Genomic DNA, 6,000 nt, shown 5'->3' with positions numbered 1-6,000 from the left:
CATGAAAACAGAACTATGGGTAGAATTATGAATGCTTGCACCGGTAACTGCTGTTTTGCCTTCATAATACAGTAATTCCAAGTCAAAGAACTCAGATTTTTCACTTGCAGCTCTTCTCCAGGTGCAAAAAAGAGGACTGTAAATTAAATTTTGTAATCACAGTTTGCAGCAAAAAAAAAAAGAAAACAGTCTATTTGAAAAATTGCCCTTAGTAGCTTCTATTAACTAAGCAGCTGCTTTTGTGGACTACCCTCCCCCGCATCTAGCAAAGTAAGAAAGTTGGTACATTGTTGCAGGGTTTTATTTCCATGTGCTTTTGTTTTTTGACTGAGGACAACTTTGTATCTGTCTAGTTTTGTGTAATAAGCCACCCTACGTCGGGTGACAAGCAACAAAGAGAACTGAAACATTCTCTCCATTTCACGTGGCCAGGTGCAGCTACTGCCACGTCCTGACTGTACGCCGGAGGCCTTCACATCACCGATTCGGGCTGCTTTCTGTCCTGTCCGTAGGCAGGGCGCGGTGACCTACTGCCAGGTCTGCGCTGTGCAATCTACAGGGCTTTGTTCTGAAGCCCCTCTTCGGAACAGTCCCACCGCACGGCGCAGCTTACAGGGCTGGGGCGGTCTTCCGAGTGGCCACTGAGCAAACAAGCCCGAGCCTTTGCTAACTTTCCCGCTTCTCTGCCTCTCCCATCCACTGCGGCTGACTTGGCAATGGGCACATGCGATCGAGCGACCCTTCCTCCGGCAGGAGCGTCTGGCTCCCGGCTCAGGCCGGCCGCGGCAGCTCTGCCTTTTGCACCCCTCTGCTCAGCGCCTCTCTCCCGCGCAAACTTCCTGCGCCGCGCACCTTTCCCTCCCCCGAGCGCTTCACCTTTGCGCCGCGCGCCAAGCCGCGCCCAGCTTCCCAGCGAGCGGGGCGGGGCCGGCCAGTGCTCCGGAGCCTGGAAACTTACCGCGGGGGGTGCCTAGCCCTGCAGGAGAGACGTGCCTAGGCGACGCGGCCGCGATACCTGACCCTGTCGCTCCCCCTGCGCCTCGCGGGGGCGGTGACCCGGGGCAGCTCTCGCCCGCCGCAGCAAAGCCCGAGCCCGGGGAGCCAGCGGCGGAGTCCGAGGCGTTGCGAAGTGGGAACCAAGCTGAGCAGGAGGGGAGGTGGGGAAAGCGCCCAGGAGCCCCCCCAACATGGCCTCCTCAGGCGGGGCGAGCGGAGGCGTGGAGCAGGTGAGCCCGCTGCCTTCTCGCCCCTTGCGCCTTTCCAGCGCTCGCGAGCCCCCTTTTCGCTCCCTTCCCTTCCCCGCCCCGCCGCGCTTTGCTCTGGGCGTGCGCCCCGGTCCCCCTGCTCGGAGCAGTGCTGCGGCCGAGAGACTGCTGCACACCTGGCTGCGGGGGGCGCCGAGCAGAAGTGGGGCTGTTTGAGCTAACGGGGTAGCACCGTTGTCCTGGCAGGACGCGGGTAACTCCGAAGTGATCTGCGAAGGGAGAAGTGGTCGGTTGCGGTCGCTGAGGGTGGTTAGCGCAGGTCTGGCGGGCGTGTGCCAAAGGTGCTCACACCTGCAAATGCAGGGAATCGTGAACGGCCTTAGGAACGGAAAGATACTGACTGGGGCTTGGATGCCACTGGATGAAGTGAGAAAATAACTTGTTGCTGTGTAAGAACTGGTGTTTCTGCTGTAGAGTATGAACATTGTAGTAAAATGAAACACGGAGGCGCTTGGAAATCTTGGCGTTCTCTTTTGCTTCACGCTTGTTTCTCTTCCAAATCAAATGCTGATTGTGCTGTGTCCCACTCCTAACATGCATGGCGAGTAATCCTGAGAGAGGAAGGTGCTTTTCGATATGTCTGTGGCAGCCTGTTGGTAATAAACAGCTGGAAAATGTGATAAACTGAGATGGTCTGGAGAGGGTCATTCGCCAAGTGTGGGCTGCACCACTTCAAAATGACTTTTTTGGAGCCTTGCACTTTATCGAAAGGAGACATGCACTAACACAGTACAACTGGGTGCACTGGTGTACATGTTTTGCAATACCATAAAGCTTCTCCTATTTAGACTCCTACATTCCTAATGAGTTGAGTTCCCCATATGTCAAGGCTGTTTTTCATACAGAATCATCATATTTTGCAATCTTTTGAACTTGATTTTTAAATTTAAAACAAAATAATCAAAATATAATTGAAGTGTCTCTTTTTTTTCCCATCTGAAATATGAAGACATTAGATGTTCACAGATGTATTTTAAAATATATGTGTTAAGAAAAATTATACTATTATAAACATCTGGTTTTGAACATAAACTTCTTTGTTATAATATATACATACACCAGTTGGGAGTAGAATCCAGTAGCCTTTACTCCCATTCCAATTTTAAACTACTAGACTTCACGTATTCCAAAAATGTGTGTGTTTGTTTTTTTGTTTTTGTTTTTTGAAAAAATACTGCTGCATATATAGGCAGTGCACCTTAAATGTTTAGGTATCTTATTTATAATGTGTTCAGGTACATCAGATTAAATTTTAAATTATATTCCTTAATATATTGGTGCAAATTATGATTGAAAGAATGGAGTCCAAAGACGATTGATCATGCTTGTACCCCTTTTCTAATGATAAAGTAGAACACAGTCACTTTTGAAAATATTAGTTACAGTGGTCATATGTTGTTTACAGTATTAAGTGTACAAACTACATTTCAGTAAACTAACTCTTTCTCAACATATGCTTGTTTGTTTTTAAACAAATATTTAGTTTCTTTTGTTGTTGCTTGTGTTTTTTTATTTTTTAAACAAACATTAAGTGGCTGTCTTAGTCTACAGTAGAGATACTTTCCATCTGTTGCTAATACCACTGCAGCTCCCCACTGGTAGTAATGATGGGAGCAATAGTGCAGATAACATCCTCTATCATGTTATCTAAACTGTACTGACTACGCCTAGTCACTCTTTCTCAAATGTGGCCACCAGGGCCTTTTCTTGCTGCCACAGCCATCTGGGCTGTGATAGGGGGCAGCATAAAGCAGTGGCCTCTCTCCCAGGGCTGCTAGGAGCGGTTGGGCCCTGCTCCACTCCGGAGAGACAAATGCTGGAGGTGCAGGCAACTGGTGAATTCCCCACTTTCCTGGGAGTAGGGGAGGCAGGCTTTGGCCTTGGGGCTTCGGGCTTCATCCACACAGTGGCAAGACTGATTCCAGGCTCCAGCCCAGGCTCACCACACCCACCATCATCCCTGGGCCCCATTGCTTCCCTGCCCACCTCCCCATTCAGGGCTTAATTTGTCCCAGGGCTTGCTGGGGCTGAATAAGTCTGCTGTGAAAAGTGATATTAATATATATATACAAATATCACTTTTCATAGCAGAAAACTTACCAGCTAGCAAGACTTAGGGGGGGAAAAAAAGCATAACCAAAAAAGCAAAAGAAACAACAACCACAAAAAGACAAGAATGTGCAAAGAGCCTTAATTGTGTTTCTATCCTGTTTAGGTCCAGTAAAAAATAGAGACAACTATAAATTATTTTTATTACAGAGTCTGAAAAAAATCCCTACATAAGTAAATTACTATGATTTGGACATGTGGATGTGCATATTTATTTCTCCTAAAGTTAATTAAGTATTTTAGGAAAAATTGTTAGTGAGGCCACCAGCAAGAGTTGGTGGCTGCACTCTGAGGCCTCCAAAATTTTTTGTTCTGAGAACTCCTGAGCTAGATAGCATGATAATTTAAACACAGACAGCTGGTTCATACTATTGCTTTCACTGTTGCTACCACTGGTGGAGCTGCCACAGTGGGAAATTTTCAAGAAAAATGGTAGTGAAGTCACAGCCTAAAGGTGCACAAGTACATTAGTTACAGTTCTACTTATTCCTGAACCTCCTTTCCACTCAGCTACTTTGCTTCCTTAGCTGGATGTGCACAGATCTAATTCCTTACACTAAATCTTACTGTTGTATTACTATAATTTTTATATGGCTTTCATATTTTTTCAGAAACATGATAAACTTTTCTTCTTTTAACAAATACTGCATCACATCAGCTGAAGTTTATCCTTTTGGTCTGATATTTCTCTTATCTGATACAAATAGCATATTACTTGTTAACTGTTGTTTCTCTCCTACCCTTTAGGAGAGACACTTTCATTTTCGGTCCTGGATATTTTATGTATTATACGCTGACCAGCTGAACAAAACTTTTCTATTGGGAGGAGGTGGGGGGTAAGGAGATGGGAAAAAAAAATGATAAATGTAAAATTTTGGCAACATGCCCAGAGCTTCTGAAGCCTCTTTCCACTAAAACTGAAATTGTAAGATTATCCACCTTGGATTAATTATAACTTTAGACTTTATCCTCTATTCCCCCCCCTTTTTTGTTGCAAAAATATAATCTTCCTAATCATTAAGTTATCCAGGTTTTTAACAACATTTTGCTAATACTTAAAATAGTTAGCATCAGGTCTTCAGATTACAATTATCTGTTTCCTTTTAGGATATAGTGTGGAGCCTCATATTTTTCATGATTTTTTCTTCTTTTTTTAAAATGTTGCATGTTATATTTTTAAATCAATATGAAATGATACTTTTTAGCCTGTGAAGACCAATGGGCTAAGACTAAGGCTCCAATCCTACAATCAGATCCAATAGGCCCCAGTTCAGTAAGGTGTTGATGCATGTGCTGAGCTTTAAGCATGGGGATTACTTGAATGCTTACTCCTAGGCATTTACTTTGTTGAATCAGAGTCCCAGTGCACTAAACCCTTTCAAGACAGTGGATCTAAGTGCATATTCAGTGTCTAAGGTAGTAGTACTTAGAGTTCCAAATGACTACCTGAAGGATATATGGACACAACTAACATTTCAGATAATTCTCAAGTGGGCAGCTTCAAAACTTTGTCATATTGAAATGGTTGTGGCTCAAGCTACCTTTGAGGAAAATGTTTTTATTTTTGGGGCACTACTGAGAACGAGGGCTTCAAAGGACCTAGGTGTCTGAGGCCAATCTATGCTAAAGCTGGCATAGGTTACCATCACTCAGAATTGCTCTAAGCAGGGTAATCTGACTTTGATTCCACACCTACAAGTTCTTATAAAGCCTCTGTATTTAGAGATTGATCCAAAGTTCACTGACTATGTATCCTCTGCAATAAAACACCTGCAGCTGGCCTGTGTCAGCTGATTCAGGCTCCAGGGCCCACTCCCTTTGCAGGGACCCAGAGCCCAGGCTCCAGCCTGAGTCTGGACCTCTAAACTGCAATTTGAAAGCCTTGCAGTCCGCGTCCCACGAGTCTGAGTGAGTTGACATGGTCCAGTTGCGGGTGTTTTATTGTAGCGTAGACATACCCTGAGAGTCTTTCCACTAACTTCAGTGGACTTTGGATCAGGCCCTTAACTGTAAATATTCTGCTTTCTTTCAAGAAGTTGGGGGGTGGGTCTCTAGATCTGAATGTCTTTCATACTTACAATGGCTGATGTCAGAAAAGAGGCATGGTTTGAACAAGAGTTGGTCTTTTTAGTGAACTACTGAAAGATTTTTTTTTTGTCACAAACGACAGTCCAGCCTCCTAAATTCACTCTCTCTGTGTGAAAGAACTTCTTTTTTTTTTTTTTTTTTTTTTTTTTCTCCTTTCAAACGTGCATCTCTTTCCAAATCAAGTGGAGGAATAAAATATTTTTGTTTCTCTTGTGGCACTCACTTTTGATGGTATTGTTTTGAGTGAGTGTTAACCTTAAAAGGAATGAATTATGATAGGTCAGTACCGTAGTGCATTTTGTCCTATATACTGGTATCTGGACATTGTGCAGCCCTCAGCCAATTTGTAGGTTGCCTGAAGTCTGTAGAAGGTCCATAGTGAATGCTAGATGTAACTAAAAAATTCTGTACTTTTGTTTGCAATTTGATTTAAAAATATTTCTGGGTGGGGAAAGAGCAGAGTCTGTAATTTTGTAATATAAAAATTGTCATAAATTCAAACTCTGTTTTGTGTGTTATATAAGTTATTGATTTAACA

The sequence above is a fragment of the Gopherus flavomarginatus genome, chromosome 6 (genome assembly GCF_025201925.1).
Source record: "Gopherus flavomarginatus isolate rGopFla2 chromosome 6, rGopFla2.mat.asm, whole genome shotgun sequence".
NCBI classification, from domain to species: domain Eukaryota; kingdom Metazoa; phylum Chordata; order Testudines; family Testudinidae; genus Gopherus; species Gopherus flavomarginatus.
This window is presented reverse-complemented; position numbering follows the sequence as displayed.